A 19,844-nucleotide genomic window follows, 5' to 3' on the forward strand; every position below is an offset into this window, starting at 1 on the left:
CTGTCTGAGTTATTCTCATTAGTTACTTCATCCAAACCATCAACATGTTTATTAGACCCCATTCCTACCAGGCTGCTCAAGGAAGCCCTACCATTATTTAATGCTTCGATCTTAAATATGATCAATCTATCTTTGTTAGTTGGCTATGTACCACAGGCTTTTAAGGTGGCAGTAATTAAACCATTACTTAAAAAGCCATCACTTGACCCAGCTATCTTAGCTAATTATAGGCCAATCTCCAACCTTCCTTTTCTCTCAAAATTCTTGAAAGGGTAGTTGTAAAAACAGCTAACTGATCATCTGCAGATGATGGTCTATTTGAAGAGCTTTCAGTCAGGTTTTAGAATTCATCATAGTACAGAAACAGCATTAGTGAAGGTTACAATGATCTTCTTATGGCCTCGGACAGTGGACTCATCTCTGTGCTGTTCTGTTAGACCTCAGTGCTGCTTTTGATACTGTTGACCATAAAATTTTATTACAGAGATTAGGGCTATGCCATAGGTATTAAAGGCACTGCGCTGCGGTGGTTTGAATCATATTTGTCTAATAGATTACAATTTGTTCATGTAAATGGGGAATCTTCTTCACAGACTAAAGTTAATTATGGAGTTCCACAAGGTTCTGTGCTAGGACCAATTTTATTTACTTTATACATGCTTCCCTTAGGCAGTATTATTAGACGGTATTGCTTAAATTTTCATTGTTACGCAGATGATACCCAGCTTTATCTATCCATGAAGCCAGAGGACACACACCAATTAGCTAAACTGCAGGATTGTCTTACAGACATAAAGACATGGATGACCTCTAATTTCCTGCTTTTAAACTCAGATAAAACTGAAGTTATTGTACTTGGCCCCACAAATCTTAGAAACATGGTGTCTAACCAGATCCTTACTCTGGATGGCATTACCCTGACCTCTAGTAATACTGTGAGAAATCTTGGAGTCATTTTTGATCAGGATATGTCATTCAAAGCACATATTAAACAAATATGTAGGACTGCTTTTTTGCATTTACGCAATATCTCTAAAATCAGAAGGTCTTGTCTCAGAGTGATGCTGAAAAAACTAATTCATGCATTTATTTCCTCTAGGCTGGACTATTGTAATTCATTATTATCAGGTGTCCTAAAAGTTCCCTAAAAAGCCTTCAGTTAATTCAAAATGCTGCAGCTAGAGTACTGACGGGGACTAGAAGAGAGAGCATATCTCACCCATATTGGCCTCTCTTCATTGGCTTCCTGTTAATTCTAGAATAGAATTTAAAATTCTTTCTTCTTACTTATAAGGTTTTGAATAATCAGGTCCCATCTTATCTTAGGGACCTCGTAGTACCATATCACCCCAATAGAGCGCTTCGCTCTCAGACTGCAGGCTTACTTGTAGTTCCTAGGTTTGTAAGAGTAGAATGGGAGGCAGAGCCTTCAGCTTTTCAGGCTCCTCTCCTGTGGAACCAGCTCCCAATTCAGATCAGGGAGACAGACACCCTCTCTACTTTTAAGATTAGGCTTAAACTTTCCTTTTTGCTAAAGCTTATAGTTAGGGCTGGATCAGGTGACCCTGAACCATCCCCTTAGTTATGCTGCTATAGACGTAGACTGCTGGGGGGTTCCCATGATGCACTGTTTCTTTCTCTTTTTGCTCTGTATGCACCACTCTGCATTTAATCATTAGTGATCGATCTCTGCTCCCCTCCACAGCATGTCTTTTTCTTGGTTCTCCTCCCTCAGCCCCAACCAGTCCCAGCAGAAGACTGCCCCTCCCTGAGCCTGGTTCTGCTGGAGGTTTCTTCCTGTTAAAAGGGAGTTTTTTCCTTCCCACTGTAGCCAAGTGCTTGCTCACAGGGGGTCGTTTTGACCGTTGGGGTTTTACATAATTATTGTATGGCCTTGCCTTACAATATAAAGCGCCTTGGGGCAACTGTTTGTTGTGATTTGGCGCTATATAAAAAAATTGATTGATTGATTGATTGATATATTGTTCAAATTCAGCCAGAAGTCCATCTAAATTGGGGATTAAAACAACTGCTGCACACACGCACACACTCTCAAAGTAAATAGCTCCATTGAAAAGAACACAAGGTAAAGATGAAAAAACCCCCAAAAACAATTAATATTCCACTCACCCAGTGTAAAGATTTCCAAATTACACCACAACAAAAACAAGCCCCCACACACACGTCATGCATGCACAATTGCAACTGCGATCGCCAGGCATGGAACAATCCACTCATCCAAACTTGAAAATTATCTTTGGCTATGGATACAAGTTCCACTCGGCCAGAGAATAATGTCCAGGTCCACTCGCTCTCAGGTTCTGATCGCGCACGCATAATGTCCAATCGCAGCTCTGCTTTCAAAAAAACCTCTGTCAGGATTGTGGCACATTAGAGAGTCCATTATCTCCTGAAGATAGCATCTTCTGAGTTTTTCCAATACGAGACATATTTCTGCGTGTCCAGTCATGTCTGAAGCACTAAACCAGCAGCTGTGGCTCAAACAGCACCGTCACAACACTTTTAAGTTCCAAAATCTGAAAGATTCTGAAAAAGTTAAGAGTTTCAGGGTGAAATGTGTCGTCTCCTCTGTAAATCTGAGACACTGCTTTCAAAGAAAAGCTCAGAAGCTTTGCTATCAGGCATAACCTCATTCATTTTGCTCAGCCTCTCTCTGTCTGGGATGTTTGTGTTTTGCCCTTAACTACATCATAAGCAGAGAAATGCAGAGAATTGCCGAGTGAGATGTATTTTGCAAATGTGCCTGTTTCCCTGCATACATGCGCTCATAATTAGTGGTTTCTGGTGTTTTTTATTCCTCTCCTGAAGCAAGGAGACTTACAATCATTAGTACTTTGATGTTGTGTTGATAACTGGGATGTTAAAACACATTCGACATGTCCTTTAATTCACAATCTTAAACAAAATAGTATCTTCCTGATCTTGATTTTACATAGTGATGTGGTATCCATGAAATAGTTTTGATATAATCCTTAAAAGTCTACAAAGTGAAATTCTGATCCAGAACCCAGATCACCTCCAAAATTTAATGGAGTCTTCCAAGGCCCAACACCAATGTGTGGTGAAAATTTGGTGAAAACCAATGAAGTAGTTTTGACATAATCCTTCAAAGCCAATATAAAGTGAAATCTTGATCCAGAATCTGGATCCGGATCACCTCCAAAATTAATGGAGTCTTCCATGTCCATGCCCTAATATCCATCTGTGGTGCAAATTTGGTGCGAATCCGTGAAGTCGTTTTGACGCAATCCTTCAAAGCGTATATAAAGTGAAATCTTGATCCAGAATCCGGATTCAGATCCGGATCACCTCCAAAATTTAATGGAGTCTTCTATGATCTAATATCTATCTGTGGTGAAAATCTCATCAAAATCCATGCAGTAGTTTTGATGTAATCCTATTAACAGACAGACAGACAAATAAATAAATGCAGATGACGTTGTTGCATCCTTGGCGGACCCAACAAAACTTCATTGGCACAGGTAATGTGCAGCTACTTCACATGAATTATTCAGCCTCATGTAAACAAGAGGAAAGTATTCTGTGACTGTCCTAGAATCATTTATAGTATTGTACAATAAAAAAAGGCATCATGATGATTCCAACAAAAGAGACAAACTGTGGAAGGTGGAAGCTATGGATCCACAGAGGTTATATAGTTTACATATCTAAATTTTTTAAAAGTTTGTCACTATCACTCACACACATACAGACCTTCCTGGATTTTAGGATTCACTGCCTTGCTGAAACACATTTTAGCCTATAGTACATATGGACATAGATTAGGCTAAAACCACTAAATGACTGAATATACATTAGCTCCGTTTGTTAAAAATTGCTCAACTACCCCCCCCCCCCCCCCAAAAAAAAACCCTCCAATTTTGTGAGATGAAAATAAATCCTGCCCTATTTTTGAGCTATGGCCTTTGGTGCAGGATCACACACACACACACACACACACACACACACACACACACACACACACACACACACACACACACACACACACACACACACATATTGTGTGTGTGTGTGTATATATATATATATATATATATATATATATATATATATATATATATATTCCAAGCTCAACCAAAACGTTTTGTGAAAATCAGGCCCATTTCCAAAATTTTGTAATTTATTTAAAATCTTACTTGCTACATCTCTTTCCAAGCTTTTTTGAAAATGGGTCAATGAGTTTTAATGAGTCAGTGCTAACAAATCAATAAAGTGACACAGGTAAAATTTTTACTTCCTTGCTGGAGATAATAACGAGTACAGATTTGAAGACATACATAAACATTATGTTCCCATTTGAAAACTAATAATTATGTTTGTTCCAGCCTTACACGGAGCAGACTTTTCCAACAATGACCATATAAAAATGATGCTCACCAACAGGAAAATCCAGCTTAAAGGTGGACGGAACTGGACTCGCCATTGACTGGTACAGAGAGCAAGCATTTACAATCTCTTGCATCTGTAGAAAGTTTGCAACAGCCAACACATCTTCTACATTCTGAGGAGATAAACTCAGCTTAGCTGTGTACATAAACTCCAGGACCTGAGATAAACCTGCAAAGATAAAGAGAGTGGTCAGACAGCAGCAAAGGTGCGGACATTCACTATCAATGAAGCACTAGGATTGTGAATTAAATATAATGTATTGTAAAAACTCATTGTGTTGGCATATTTAAGGAGTCCACAGACTGATTAACACTCACCTGCTGCATTGCTGATGTCCAGATGCACCACATCTTTTTGGTCCAAAAAGATTGTATGAAAGTAAGCACTGCACGCTGCCAGTACAGCCTTGTGAGCCTTGAAGTCCACGCCGTCCACTACAAAGGTGCAGTCACACAGCAGGCCCTGCTGGCGCTGGCAGTTGAGCTGCTCCAGAACCTTCCTGCAGTGCCACGGGAACTCCATTGTCCTGAAGGCTTCAAGGCTGCTCAAGTGCCTGGTAGGAGGAACACTCTCTGATCTGAAGACAAGCAACACATTAGATATTATATAATGGCTGGGAGGATCCTTGTCATTTGACTGGTGCTTTGTATGTCAGGTGACATGGATCCGATTTGTGTTGCATTTAGCGTGCAAATTGGTTCCATTTACTGTGCAAATTTGGTTCCATGCATTTTGCACCAACTGCATGTTGCGACCACTGCCCACACTACTGGGAGCGGCGTTTAGCTAAACATGGCGGAGTTTGTTTCGCTGACGGATGACAATGTGAATGAGCTAACTGACGGTGCTAATTCTTCTAACACATAAAACAAATCCACTACATCATAAGCCATCTGGAGGCATGAAGAGCTGTTAGGATGAAAAGCTGGACTAATTTCTGCCGTGATTTTTCGCTGGAGTGAGGAAAGCAGACAGCAGCCTGTACGAGAATTCGGTGGATGGCGTCACGCACTACATGGTCAGAATTGTTTTTTTGCAAGTTGACTCAGAACAATTTTGGACTCCTATTTAAAGTTTGTGTTGGACTGTTAAGCACCAGTGACGCACACCAAAATGTAAGTCACTTTTCTGTTGTTTATAAATTAATAAAATATCAAATAACATGGATCTATTTTAGCCGTTATATTAAAGAAATAATGAATGTTTTTCAATGGAACGAATATTTCATGTGAAATATTCGTACCATTGAACTTTAAACATTTATTACTTGTATAATGTAAAGCAGCAAATTAGGTTATCATTTTGTACATGTCTTTTTATTGATTGTTCAGGTGGGGAAACAATATCAAATGAACTAAGTTAGAAAACTGAGAGGCAGAGCAAAGCTGCATCATGTTGTGGAGGTGTTTTGTGGGAAAGGGACCAGTGCAGCCCACAAAATAAAGATGACCAGTCAGAAAGCAAAAGCTTGGTCACAACACCACATTTTTTGTCTGATTACCTTCAGATATATAAGAATACATAATAATAACAACAAATGATAGTTAACTGCACACATGGGCAAATGAGGACATGAAAACAGCCAATTTTAAGTAAAATTATTAAAAAAAAATTCTGTCACTCTTGGAAGAGTAATAAATATATGGTTACTGCATTATACAGACAGCCTAATAGATTATAAATGACATGGAAAACACTGCTTTCTTAAACATGATATATGATCATTTATTAAAAAGATTAGGATTACTATTTATTAAAAGGATTGGGATTAATAAATGGGATAGTTTTTGACTGTGTTGAAAACTTGTTCTGTAAAGGTCAAACAATCTCAACATCCATTGGATTCTATGACATGTGACATATGTTACCCTGTAACATGATAACTAAGCATGACACATGGTGCAAACTATTTCTTTTTAAAACCACATTAACTAAACCAATAATTGGCATGACTTTTTTTTTTTTAATCAAAATTAGAGCAACTTTAACTTTTGACCCCTGTACAAACTGACACTAACCTTTGTCACCTGTTACTTGCACAGTGGGGGTGCATCAGTTTTGACATACCGGCCATGTAGCAAATTCCAGCCAGCACATGCCTGAGTGTTGACTGAAGACTCCAGTAGCTGCAGAAGGCCAACGGGATGCCCACATTTTACCTCGCTGCAGCAAGTACATGCTTATTTTGGAGAAGTGGGAATGGACTGGTTGTTTTCCTGGGGGTGGCATCATGGACCAAAAACTGGTGCTGTGGTGGTGTGCATGCAGCAAAGCACAGCAGCAGTGCACACTCCGATTCTAATCCTGACCCATGGAAGATTTTGCATAGTTGCTTGGCAGCTGAGACATTAGGTTTGAGAGTTATAGCCTGATTCCAGCAGCAGAAGTGCACAGTGTCCTTCCACAAATGGCCAAAGAGCACCAAAACATGTTTGCATATGGTGCACAACACATAAAAGTCAATTAGGTCACCATGTTACTTGATACAGTCACATTTTACCTAATTTTTTTTTTAACCAGAGTATGAACTTTGACAGCCTGTGTAATTCAAACAAGTGTCACCTCATAAAATTATCTGTTTTTTGAAAACTGATGTGGTCAAAGTTAAGACAGGCTGGCTTCAAACATTTATTAAAAAATGTTTTTCTCTCATTGTCTAATTTCTAGAGACCCAACCTCCTACATGCATACATACTTAAATATATATACACATACATACGTACGTGTGTGTGTGTGCATGACATCAGCATTACAAAACCAAATGTTTGGCAGTTGTTGTGATTAAAATGATTGGCATTTGGCTTATGTCTAAAACAGGTTAACCTGGGCAGCGCCGGGTACCCCAGCTAGTAAATCATATATGACAAGCTTCAAGCAGCTACATTTTACTGACATGGGCGTGAAAAAAATCTCAGGAAACCAATTTTTTAGATATCTGTTTCATTTTTGCGGCATTATGAGCAGAAAATAGTTGGCTTTTGATCTATAACCTTTCTGTAGTCATGAAAATATGTTGTTATTAAAAAAAAGTACTGATATATGGTGAAAATCGCATGAAATTGCTGGCATAGTTCCACCTTAGAATTGGAATATAAGATATACCTTACTGAATTTTCATGTATTTATCTTCATACGGGATTAGAATTATTTTCTTGGTGCCCGTTGTTGTCCTCTCTTCCTTAAATAGGGGTTGTTTACAGTTAATAATCCGACCATACGGATAATACTTTGAAAGTTGTGCGCGATTAGTTTGACGTGACTTGATTACAATTCCTTCATCCTGGCAGTTTTGTTATCTGGGATGAATTGATCAGGTCTATGCTGAGAAATGGCGGAGTGTTGTTTTCATCTCTCTTTGCTTTTAGAAAACGCCATTTTAAGACAAAGTTGCAGCACCATTACCTCTCCGATAGCACAGCTTCTCTCCGGCTCCAAACCTCCTGATTCCTCGTCGTTACGCAGCGTTTGTCGTCCTGAGAAAAAAACAAACCCAATCGAGTTCTTCGGGGATCGATCGTGTTCCTCTACATCCGTCCGTCGTCATCTTCCTCTCTCTGATCGATTGATCGGGACCAGCCGGAAGTGTCTCTTGAGCACGCGCAATGTCCGTAAGTGCTGTACCTACTGTGAACGCTTGATGGGGCAATAGGCACGACCAAAAACATGTCTAATAAGTTTGTGGCAAAAAACAAACAAACATTTTAAATTATGATTAAAATCTATTTGTCTTCAACTTTGAGAATATTTAAATCAAGACCTTTGAAATTATTTTTTTTTAAAGAATGTTGCCTTTTCAAATGAAGTCAAGCTTTAAGTGCATTTCATTTGCTGTAAGTGTTTAAAAATAATCAGGTTGCTGCTAAATAGGTTATTAATAAATATATGAAGTATATGATTACTTGTCACCATTAAAAAGAAAAAACAAAACAACAACAAATTTTAATTTATTTTATGTTTGTCTGCACAATTAATAACAATTACCAGGTCGCGTTAAATTAGTTTTTTTTTTTTTTAAATATGGATCATCTGGTGACCACTGGTGCTGACTTGTTAACAGTTAAGAAATTAATAAAGATTTTTTCATAATTCATAACTTGATTCATTTCTTTGTGAAATGTGCAATATGCGTATATGTATCACTGTCCCGCTGTGCTTTAAATGCTATCTCAATACTTATTCATCCCATGCAATATAATCATTTTATATTCTTATGTTATATTTGTACATAAAGATTTTCAATGGCACTCTCCTGTAGGATTTTATACTTATACTTTTTTTAAACTTAACTATCTGTTTGAACTGAAGTGCTCCAATCTTGTTGTACATTTTGTATAGTGACAATAAAGGACATTCTATTCTATTCTATTCTGTTGATGGAATAGAGAAAAGCTTACAAACAGTAAGGTTTTTATTGGAATAGGAAAGTCTGGGCATTTAAAATGAGGTATTCTGTTGACTCACTGATGACCCCACCCACCCACCCACCCACACACACACACACACACACACACACACACAAACTTTTTACTTTATTTTCCAGATATGAAGAGATTATTTGTCCATCCATTTTCTATACCCCCTTACTCCAGTTAAGGATCACGGGGGGCTGAAGCCTATCCCAGAAGTCATAGGGCATGAGGCGGGGTGCACGCTGGACAGGAAGACAGTCTGTTGCAGGGCCACATATAGGCAAACAAACATATTCACACACCTACAAAAAAAATTAAAGTTTCTAATTCACCTAACCTGCATCTGTTTGGATGTGGGAGTAAGCCAGACCACCTGGAGGGAACCCATGCAAACACAGGGAGAACATGCAAACTCCACACAGAAAGACCACAGGTGGGAATTGAACCCATGAGTTTCTTGCTGTGAGGCGACAGTGCTAACAACTAAGTCACCGTGCTGCCCAAGATTATTTGTCTTGTCAGTGAAATATTTTTCAATTTGTGCATATTTTGAATCAATTGAATACACATATACGCATACTTCCAACAGCAAATGCCAGCACAGACAGTATAAATTAATCAATAAAACAAGAAAACACAATCAGACAAACACAGTGCACAATCCCCAAAAACAGTAACAGAAATCTATAAACCTAGTTCTTCAGATTAACACGTGAAGGATCTCACTATGTTGTTGCCTTGTGAAGCAATCAAAGCAACATTGCCAAATGCTTTTCAAGAGCATGTTGTAAACACAACCTGTGTAACTGACTAGAGAGACAGTTATACAAAAGCAAAAAAAAACCTGGATTCAAGAAGTGAATCAAATACAGTCACTATTATGCAAATAACACCGTTAAGTATTTATTGGCTGTTTTCCCCTCTGGAATAATCATGTTTGTTTCTGCTGTGCAGAACACAGATGTGGTTTTTTTTTTTTTTTGGAACATATATTGAAAATGTATTGAAAATACTGTTTTCCTTGAAACATTAAAAAAAAACAAAAAAAAACAACTGAAGGCATCTTATTTCATCCTCCTTTATTTTCTTTCATACAGTGCTCGTTTGTTGTATGTAGCACACATTACTCATTAAGTAATTACTGTATTTTTAAGACATTCAGATATTAGAGGCAGAGCAGAACCTTCTTTGCAACAAGTTCATCCATTAATGTTGGAAGCAGATGTGAAAAGTAGACATTCTGGAGATGTTTCATGTGTCTGTAAAGACTGTCAAATGAAATGTCCAACTGCAGGTGCTCAGCTGGTGTCCAGATAACCAGCTGCAGACAGACACATCACTGTCAAATAGACCTGGAGAAATGTAAAATAAAATGCAAAAATATGGCTTAGAGATTATTTTAATTAAGGCTCACATGTATTCTGTCACATTAGTTCATATATTATAATTAGCCAAATGTACCCACCTGGAGATCTGCCTTGACCTGCGACACATGAGAACCTGCTGTCTGTGTTTCACCTGATGCTGAAACTCAAACCCAGGCTCGGTGATCAAGGACTTTAAGGAATGGGTTAAAGTTCTCCGTCACCACAACGGATTTCCGTCATTTGGAAAATTTAACCACACATACGCGTGTGCACATGGTTTCATGCGTGTTTTGGGGCCGAAATATGATACTCTCACTGTCAAAGCAACATCCCATTCTGCGCTAATCAAAGCAGCAGCAATGTCTGCATGGCTGGCGCCGCACTGCGGAGGAAGGGACTGTGAATTTTCACTCCTCTCTGCTCTGTTTACTGCTTGCCATGAGCCACGGTCCTTCTCCTCCCTGTCTTCGTGAGAACATTGGCAGACACTCCCCAAGTATGTCATGCTTTGTACCTGTGCTCTGTGTTGTTTAGTTTAGGTTTTTATGGTTTTCTCGGTGCTGGGTTTTTTCCTGCCTGCTCTTTTTCTGTCCCTATCTCTCTTGTCTGTGTCTCTTGGTGCTTGGTGGTGGGCGTTGCACTCAGTTTGGGCCACACCCAGTTCTGGATCTTTCCATACACCTGTTTCTAATCTGCATCTCATCACCTGGGTGTATTTATGTCCCACTGGTGGCACTACTCCTTCGCCAGATCATTGCGCCTTGTGCCTTCGCTTCCAGCCTTGTGTTCCATGTCTCCAAGTCCTGCTACCACGTTGTGTTTCGACCACCTGCCTGTTTGTATTGACCACGCCTTAAGCCTGATGTTTTTGATCTGTTTGCTTGTTTTGGACTACCTTGCTGTGTACCAGACCCCACTGAATCCTTCATTAAACGCCTTTACAAACCAAAGCTACGTTGTCGAGTCCTGCAATTGTGTCCAGACGTTTCTGTCCACCATTCCTGATAAAGTAGAGCGGGATGTGGCTTTGCTTTGAACCAATAAGCAGTTTCGAGTTTTCAGCGATGCAGTGGCTGCTGGGTAAGTTCAAAGGTCAATGCATATAAACATTGCGCATTCCCAGGATCATGGCGGCGAAGTACGATCAAGTCTGTCTGTAGAAATGAGAACGATGAGAGCAGTTTCTTCGTGCAAAGGGTTTAGCGGTGATGGGGAGAGTGGAGGAGCTTCGAGCTTCAATGTGCGGTGCTCAGTTCTTCAGTGTGCCAGTAAAACTCACACAAAAAGATGATAACCGACTCCGAGCAGATCAGTTTACTGACAGTCCACTCGCCGACCTCCCGAATGGTTCGCTCGGTAAGTTAGTGCATTTATAAGAGCTATATAGATGAATCTTATCACAGACTGGCACTTCTAATATTTTTTATTTTCCTTCTGCACGTGTGTGTCGTGGCTGACGTCACCCAGAAAAGTACACACCGGCAGGAAGCTCGTCAACTTGCAAACAATGAGCTAAAAGCTGAAGCTTTGTCCTCATATTGATTAACTTTATAACAGAGAAGAATTTTCAACTTCAAAAAATGCAAAAATGCAATTGAAGCATTTAGGGGGCTATTCAAACGGGCCAACTATATCACTCCTGAAAACGACTTTGCCATATCACATGAGGTAAATCTGCCCTACGATTGGATTTTGGAAAACCATGTGACGGAGAACCAATTCCGATTGGACACCCACATTGCGCATGTCATCACACATCTTCTATGAGGAGTACCAAGATTGGCGACGGTGGATCAAAAGTCCACGGAGTTAACTTTTCAGCAAAAAAAAAAGAAAAAAGTCTCTATCTCATATCATTAAAAAATGATTTACAATTTAGTAAAGCTTAACGGCGAATGACCAGTGAATCTGAATGTTTCAACCTCTTAGCAGTAAACAAAAGTTTTTCATGCTAGAAATAAGGTCTACACAATGTGGGCTTAATAAAAAGCGTGACCGATGCAATGAAGCACATTTGACATTACTACATATACTGAGTTAATCAAACTGAGTTGCACTGAAATGGAAGAAATGTGGGGTGAATGTAATCGCAAAGTTATTACAAACAACATCCTTATAAACTTACTTGTATGCTTTTGTCAGCCGATCAGTGCAGTGGCCGGTGATGAACACATTTAAGCAGGGGTGTAAGCAGCTCTCAGTTGAATGGAGTCAGAGCTCCATCTACTGGACAAACGGTGCAAGGACATTTTACATTGCCGACACAAACATTACTTCAGTAATAGTGAGTACTTTGAAAAGGGCTTATATCGGCCGATAATATCGGCTTGCCGATATATCGGTCGGGCTCTACAAATAATGTCCTTATTATAGTATATACTTTTATTTTATTCAGGAGAGCAGAAAGGAATCCATCACTGGCCACTGTGTTTGTCCTATGACATATCATCTCATCAGTGGAGAGGAGAGGGACCTGCAGACAGGCTCCTTACAGACTACAGAGAAGGAAAAGACAACTCATACTTCAATTCACAGTAGTTGAAGGAAGTTTATTACATTCATCTCGATTCTGTTTACTGCTTTTTAAAAGCAGGCTGCACCCCTTCTATGAACATATACAAGCTTCCACACAAAGTTTGGGTGTGTCTCATAAAGATGGTGAAGGTTGTCAGTGGCTGCTGCACTTGCTTTGCTTGGATTTCCAGCCAAATGATTGAGAATTGTATTATAGATGCTCATGTACAACTATAATATTTAATTCCAATAATATAATAAATAATATCCACCTTTTTGCAATGTAACTGTTGTGTGGGCCGCTGAAGAGGAGGTACTGCTGGCCCACCACCACCAGATGGCGCCCTGCTTGGAGTGCGGGCTTCAAGCACGAGAGGGCGCCGAAACCAGTGGAGTGACAGCTGTCACATCATCACCACCAGCTGTCACTCATCTACGTCAACCTCCATAAAAGCCGGACTGCAACTCCACCTCCCCGCCGAGAAATCAGCTACCATTCAGGTAATTTCTCTGCTGTATTTACAACGAATAATAGTCTGATCTCATTTGCAGCCACTTTCCTGTGACGTGTTCCTTATCTGCTGTATTGGCGTTTGGTGTGGACTGCGACGGCTTCGCCTCACACCCCAACCAGATAAGTGGTTTTCACAGGAGCTGTCCGAGTGTGTTATTGGAGGTGGAGGTTCTCCCTCCTTACGGAACACAGACTGTGGGATTACTGAGTGTGCGAACTCACACTCATCAATACTGTTTCTGTTCTCTGCCAGCAGTACCGGGTCTGACTGCTGAAGACAGTGGCCACCTGGGGCGCAGGGCTTGGCGGCTCCGGTGTTCTTCAGATCCGTTGGTGGTGGAAGCTGTGTGGGATCCGGCTCTTCTCTCACCAGACGTCTTCTATCTTCGAGCCTGCCACACGTCACCTTGTGTATAATTGACATTCCGCAATATTGTTATTGTCTGTACTTCGTTGTGCGCTTCACAACATTAAATTGTTACTTTTTGGCTTATCCATTGTCCGTTCATTAACGCCCCCTGTTGTGGGTCCGTGTCACGACACCTTCCCAACAGGATTTCTCGGCCAGCGTCATGGATCCCGAGGGGCGTCAACCAGAGCTTGAACAGCCAATGGAAGAGCGAGGTGCACAGGCGCCAGCAGGAGGCGTGTTAGGTGAGCTGCAGCAAATTCTAACCGCTTTCACTACTCGGTTGGATCTGGTAACCGAGCAGAACGTTATTCTCAATCGGAGGATGGAGGCTCTCACCGCCAGGGTGGAGGCGCGCGATCAAAGCGCTGCTGCAGCACCTCCTCCTGCTGGTCCCTTGTCAGACACAGACGTTCCACTGGTCGTTCAACGACCCCCCCCAGCGTCCCCTGAAGCATACATAAGCCCTCCGGAGCCGTACGGAGGTTGTGTCGAGACGTGCGCGGACTTCCTAATGCAGTGTTCGCTCATCTTTGCACAGCGTCCCATCATGTACATGTCAGACGCTAGCCTTGTGGCTTATGTTATTAATCTGCTTCGAGGAGAGGCACGCGCCTGGGCTACGGCGCTCTGGGAGCAGAACTCACGGCTCCTAACGTCATACGCTGGGTTTGTAAGTGAGTTCAAACAGGTTTTTGATCATCCCAACAGAGGCGAGACCGCTTTGAGCGTGCTACTGTCAATGAGACAGGGGCGCCGGAGTGCAGCCGAGTATGCAGTCGACTTCCGCATTGCGGCTGCGAGGTCCGGCTGGAATACCGTTGCACTCCGTGCCGCCTTCATAAACGGACTGTCTCCGGTCTTGAAGGAGCATCTGCTGGCTAAGGAGGAACCGCGGGATTTTGACGGGCTTGTCGACCTGGTTATACGTTTAGACAACCGCTTAGAGGAACACCGTCGGGAGCAGGGCGGGAGGCGTGACTGGGCACGAGCCGTCCCTCTTCCTTCCGGGTCCGAAAGGGTGCCGTCGTCCCCATGCTCCACAGCCAGAGGGCCCCGTGTGGCAACAGCTCCCCCTGCTGACGAAGCTATGGACACGAGCAGGGCCAAAGTGAAACCAAATGACAGACAAAGGAGGCTGGCCCGCGGGGAGTGTTTTTTCTGTGGCTCTAGTATACAGAGGAACTGCCCCAAACGGTCAAACTACAACCCCCGTCCTTAGAAACTGAGCTAAGGGTGGGCCATAACACGCACGCGGGGAAACCCCGTAGATCCGCACGAATCCCAGTCATGATCCTTAGTGAGGAGTTAACCCTTCACGCCCCAGCACTCATAGACACGGGGTCGGAAGGGAATCTGCTGGACAGCAGATGGGCAAAGGAAGTGGGGCTCCCTCTGGTGGCTCTGCCTTCACCTTTGAAGGTACAGGCACTAGATGGCACCCTTCTTCCATTAATCACACACCAGACACAGCCCGTGACATTGGTGGTGTCTGGGAATCACAGGGAGGAGATTGTGTTTTATGTAACACCTTCTACCTCCCGAGTGATTTTGGGTTTCCCATGGGTGTTGAAACACAATCCCCGGATTGATTGGCCGTCTGGGGTTGTGACGCAGTGGAGCGAAACCTGCCACCGGGAGTGTTTAGGATCCTCGGTTCCACCCGGTGTGACAGCTAAAGAGGAGGTCAAAGTCCCCCCCAATCTGACGGCGGTACCGGAGGAGTACCACGATCTTGCTGACATCTTCAGCAAAGATCTGGCATTCGCCCTTCCCCCGCACCGACCGTACGATTGCGCCATCGATTTGATCCCGGGCGCTGAGTATCCGTCCAGCAGGCTGTACAACCTCTCACATCCGGAACGCGAATCAATGGAGACCTACATCCGGGACTCCTTAGCTGCCGGGTTGATCCGGAACTCCACCTCCCCGATGGGCGCGGGTTTCTTCTTTGTGGGTAAGAAGGACGGCAGACTCCGTCCATGCATCGATTACAGAGGGCTGAACGAGATTACGGTTCGCAATCGATACCCATTACCTCTGTTGGATTCGGTGTTCACGCTCCTGCATGGAGCCCAAATATTCACCAAACTCGATCTTAGGAATGCGTACCACCTGGTTCGGATCCGGAAGGGAGACGAGTGGAAGACGGCATTTAACACCCCCTTAGGTCACTTTGAGTACCTGGTCATGCCGTTCAGCCTCACAAACGCCCCCGCGACGTTCCAAGCATTGGTTAATGACGTCTTGCGGGACTTCCTGCATCGGTTTGTCTTAGTATATCTAGACGACATACTCATCTTTTCTCCGGACCCTGAGACTCATGTCCAGCATGTACGTCAGGTCCTACAGCGGTTGTTGGAGAACCGGCTGTTTGGGAAGGGCGAGAAGTGCGAGTTCCACCTCACTTCTTTGTCCTTCCTGGGGTTCATCATCTCCTCCAACTCCGTCGCCCCTGATCCGGCCAAGGTTGCGGCGGTGAGAGATTGGCCCCAACCAACAAGCCGTAGGAAGCTGCAACAGTTCCTCGGCTTTGCAAATTTCTACAGGAGGTTCATTAAGGGCTACAGTCAGGTAGTTAGCCCCTGACAGCCCTGACCTCCACTAAGGTCCCCTTCACCTGGTCGGATCGGTGCGAAGCCGCGTTTAGGGAGTTGAAACGCCGGTTCTCGTCTGCACCAGTTCTGGTGCAGCCTGATCCTACTCGCCAGTTCACAGTGGAAGTGGATGCCTCTGACTCAGGGATAAGAGCCGTGCTGTCCCAGAGCGGGGAGTCCGATAAGGTTCTCCACCTTTGTGCCTATTTTTCCCGCAGGTTGACCCCGGCTGAGAGGAACTATGACGTCGGCAATCGGGAACTCCTGGCGGTGAAGGAGGCTCTTGAAGACTGGAGACACCTGTTGGAGGGAGCGACGGTGCACTTCACGGTTTTCACGGACTATCGGAACCTGGAGTACATCCGGACCGCCAAGCGGCTGAACCCCAGGCAAGCCCGCTGGTCACTGTTCTTCGGGCGCTTTGACTTCCAAATTACATACCTCCCTGGGACCAAGAACCAACGATCGGATGCCCTGTCCCGGGTGCATGAAGAGGAGGCCAAGGCCGAGTTGTCAGACCCCATAGAGACCATCATCCCCGAGTCCACTGTCGTGGCCACTCTAACCTGGGACGTGGAGAAGACCGTCCGGGAGGCCCTGACACGGAACCCGGACCCGGGGACCAGCCCGAAGAACAAACTGTACGTCCCACCAGAGGCCAGAGCTGCGGTTTTGGACTTCTGTCATGGCTCCAAGCTCTCCTGTCATCCCGGGGTGTGCAGAACCATGGCAGTGGTCCAGCAGCGCTTCTGGTGGGCGTCTATGGAGGCTGACGTCCGGGACTACGTCCAGGCCTGTACCACCTGTGCCAGGGGCAAGGCTGACCATAAGAGGACTTCAGGACTCCTCCAGCCCCTACCGGTACCTCACTGCCCCTGGTCCCACATCGGCCTGGACTTTGTCACGGGCCTCCTGCCGTCCCAGGGCAACACCACCATCCTCACGATAGTGGACCGGTTCTCCAAGGCGGCCCACTTCGTGGCCCTCCCGAAGCTCCCTACGGCCCAGGAGACAGCAGACCTCCTGGTTCACCACGTCGTGCGTCTGCATGGGATACCAGCGGACATCGTCTCAGACCATGGCCCTCAGTTCTCCTCTCAGGTCTGGAGGAGTTTCTGCAGGGAACTAGGGGCCACCGTGAGTCTCTAGTCCGGGTATCACCCTCAGACAAACGGACAGGCAGAGAGGGCCAACCAGGAGCTGGAGCAGGCCCTCCGATGCGTTACCTCCGCGCACCCAATGGCCTGGAGCGCCCATCTGGCCTGGATCGAGTACGCCCACAACAGCCAAGTGTCGTCAGCCACCGGCCTCTCCCCGTTTGAGGTGTGTTTGGGGTATCAGTCCCCATTGTTTCCGCTTGTGGAGAGAGAGGTCGGTGTGCCCTCGGTCCAGGCCCACCTCAGGAGGTGCCGCCGGGTGTGGCGGACCACCCGTTCTGCCCTGTTGAAGGCCCGGACGAAGGCCAAGGCCCATGCAGACCACCGGCGTTCCCCAGCCCCTGCATACCAGCCCGGGCAGGAGGTGTGGTTGTCGACAAAGGACATCCCACTTCAAGTGGACTCACAGAAACTCAAGGACAGGTATATTGGACCGTTTCCCATCCTCAAAGTCCTCAGCCCGGCCGCAGTGAAGCTACAGCTGCCAGCTTCACTGCGGATCCATCCTGTCTTTCATGTGTCATGGATCAAGCCCTACCACACCTCACCACTCTGCACCCCTGGACCTGCACCGCCTCCTGCCCGGATCATCAACGGGGAGCCGGCATGGACCGTGCGTCGGCTCCTGGACGTCCGTCGTAAGGGTTGGGGGTTCCAGTATCTGGTGGACTGGGAGGGGTATGGCCCAGAGGAACGCTCCTGGGTGAAGAGGAGCTTCAGGAGCCTCCTGGCCGACTTCTACACCCGGCACCCGGACAAACCTGGTCGGGCGCCAGGAGGCGCCTGTTGAGGGGGGGGTCCTGTTGTGTGGGCCGCTGAACAGGAGGTACTGCTGGCCCACCACCACCAGATGGCAGCCGGTTTCTGTTTGTTTGTTGTAAAAACACCAGCGCTGCCCTCAAACCTCAACTTTATTATCATTTACGGAAAACTCAGACTTCACCAAGGATCGAGACAAAAACCCACATACACCATGTACAGTAGTGTTCAGAATAATAGTAGTGCTATGTGACTAAAAAGATTCATCCAGGTTTTGAGTATATTTCTTATTGTTACATGGGAAACAAGGTACCATTAGATTCAGTAGATTCTCACAAATCCAACAAGACCAAGCATTCATGATATGCACACTCTTAAGGCTATGAAATTGGGCTATTAGTAAAAAAAAAAAGTAGAAAAGGGGGTGTTCACAATAATAGTAATGTGGCATTCAGTCAGTGAGTCCATCAATTTTGTGGAACAAACAGGTGTGAATCAGGTGTCCCCTATATAAGGATGAAGCCAGCATCTGTTGAACATGCTTTTCTCTTTGAAAGCCTGAGGAAAATGGGATGTTCAAGACATTGTTCAGAAGAACAGCGTCGTTTGATTAAGAAGTTGATTGGAGAGGGGAAAACGTATACGCAGGTGCAAAAAATTATAGGCTGTTCATCTACAATGATCTCCAATGCTTTAAAATGGACAAAAAAAAAACAGAGACGCGTGGAAGAAAATGGGAAACAACCATCAAAATGGATAGAAGAATAACCAGAATGGCAAAGGCTCACCCATTGATCAGCTCCAGGATGATCAAAGACAGTCTGGAGTTACCTGTAAGTGCTGTGACAGTTAGAAGATGCCTGTGTGAAGCTAATTTATTTGCATGAATCCCCCGCAAAGTCCCTGTGTTAAATAAAAGGCGTGTGCAGAAGAGGTTACAATTTGCCAAAGAACACATCAACTGGCCTAAAGAGAAATGGAGGAATATTTTGTGGACTGATGAGAGTAAAATTGTTCCTTTTGGGTCCAAGGGCTGCAGACAGTTTGTGAGACGACCCCCAAACTCTGAATTCAAGCCACAGTTCACAGTGAAGACAGTGAAGCATGGTGGTGCAAGCATCATGATATGGGCATGTTTCTCCTACTATGGTGTTGGGCCTATATATCGCATACCAGGTATCATGGATCAGTTTGGATATGTCAAAATACTTGAAGAGGTCATGTTGCCTTATGCTGAAGAGGACTTGAAATGGGTGTTTCAACAAGACAATGACCCCAAGCACACTAGTAAATGAGTAAAATCTTGGTTCCAAACCAACAAAATTAATGCCTCGCAGATGTGAAGAAATCATGAAAAACTGTGGTTATACAACTAAATACTAGTTTAGTGATCCACAGGATTGCTAAAAAAGCAGTTTGAACATAATAGTTTTGGGTTTGTAGCATCAACAACAGATGCTACTATTATTGTGAACACACCTTTTCTACTTGTTTTTTACTAATAGCCCAAATTCATAGCCTTAAGAGTGTGCATATCATGAATGCTTGATCTTGTTGGATTTGTGAGAATCTACTGAATCTACTGGTGCCTTGTTTCCCATGTAACAATAAGAAATATACTCAAAACCTGGATTAATCTTTTTAGTCACATAGCACTACTATTATTCTGAACACTACTGTATCACTG

General features: G+C 44.1%; 1 protein-coding gene across 3 annotated transcripts in view; it reads right to left on the reverse strand.

Moving 5' to 3' along the window:
• The window catches only part of zbtb17 (zinc finger and BTB domain containing 17), a 51,417-nt gene extending 43,411 nt beyond the window's left edge, over nucleotides 1-8,006 (reverse strand). The window contains exons 1-3 of one of the 3 annotated variants that reach the window (XM_034171949.1): nucleotides 7,834-8,006; nucleotides 4,749-5,008; nucleotides 4,420-4,599 (exon numbers count right to left, since the gene is read on the reverse strand). The gene's annotated coding sequence lies outside the window, so the exon portion shown is untranslated. Of the gene's footprint in view, nucleotides 1-2,130; nucleotides 2,292-4,419; nucleotides 4,600-4,748; nucleotides 5,009-7,833 lie in introns of those variants that run through there. The other 2 variants (XM_034171948.1, XM_034171951.1) reach the window with 2 other exon arrangements.
• Nucleotides 8,007-19,844: the final 11,838 nt, after the last annotated feature.

Source organism: Thalassophryne amazonica, chromosome 6 (genome assembly GCF_902500255.1).
Source record: "Thalassophryne amazonica chromosome 6, fThaAma1.1, whole genome shotgun sequence".
NCBI classification, from domain to species: Eukaryota; Metazoa; Chordata; class Actinopteri; order Batrachoidiformes; family Batrachoididae; genus Thalassophryne; species Thalassophryne amazonica.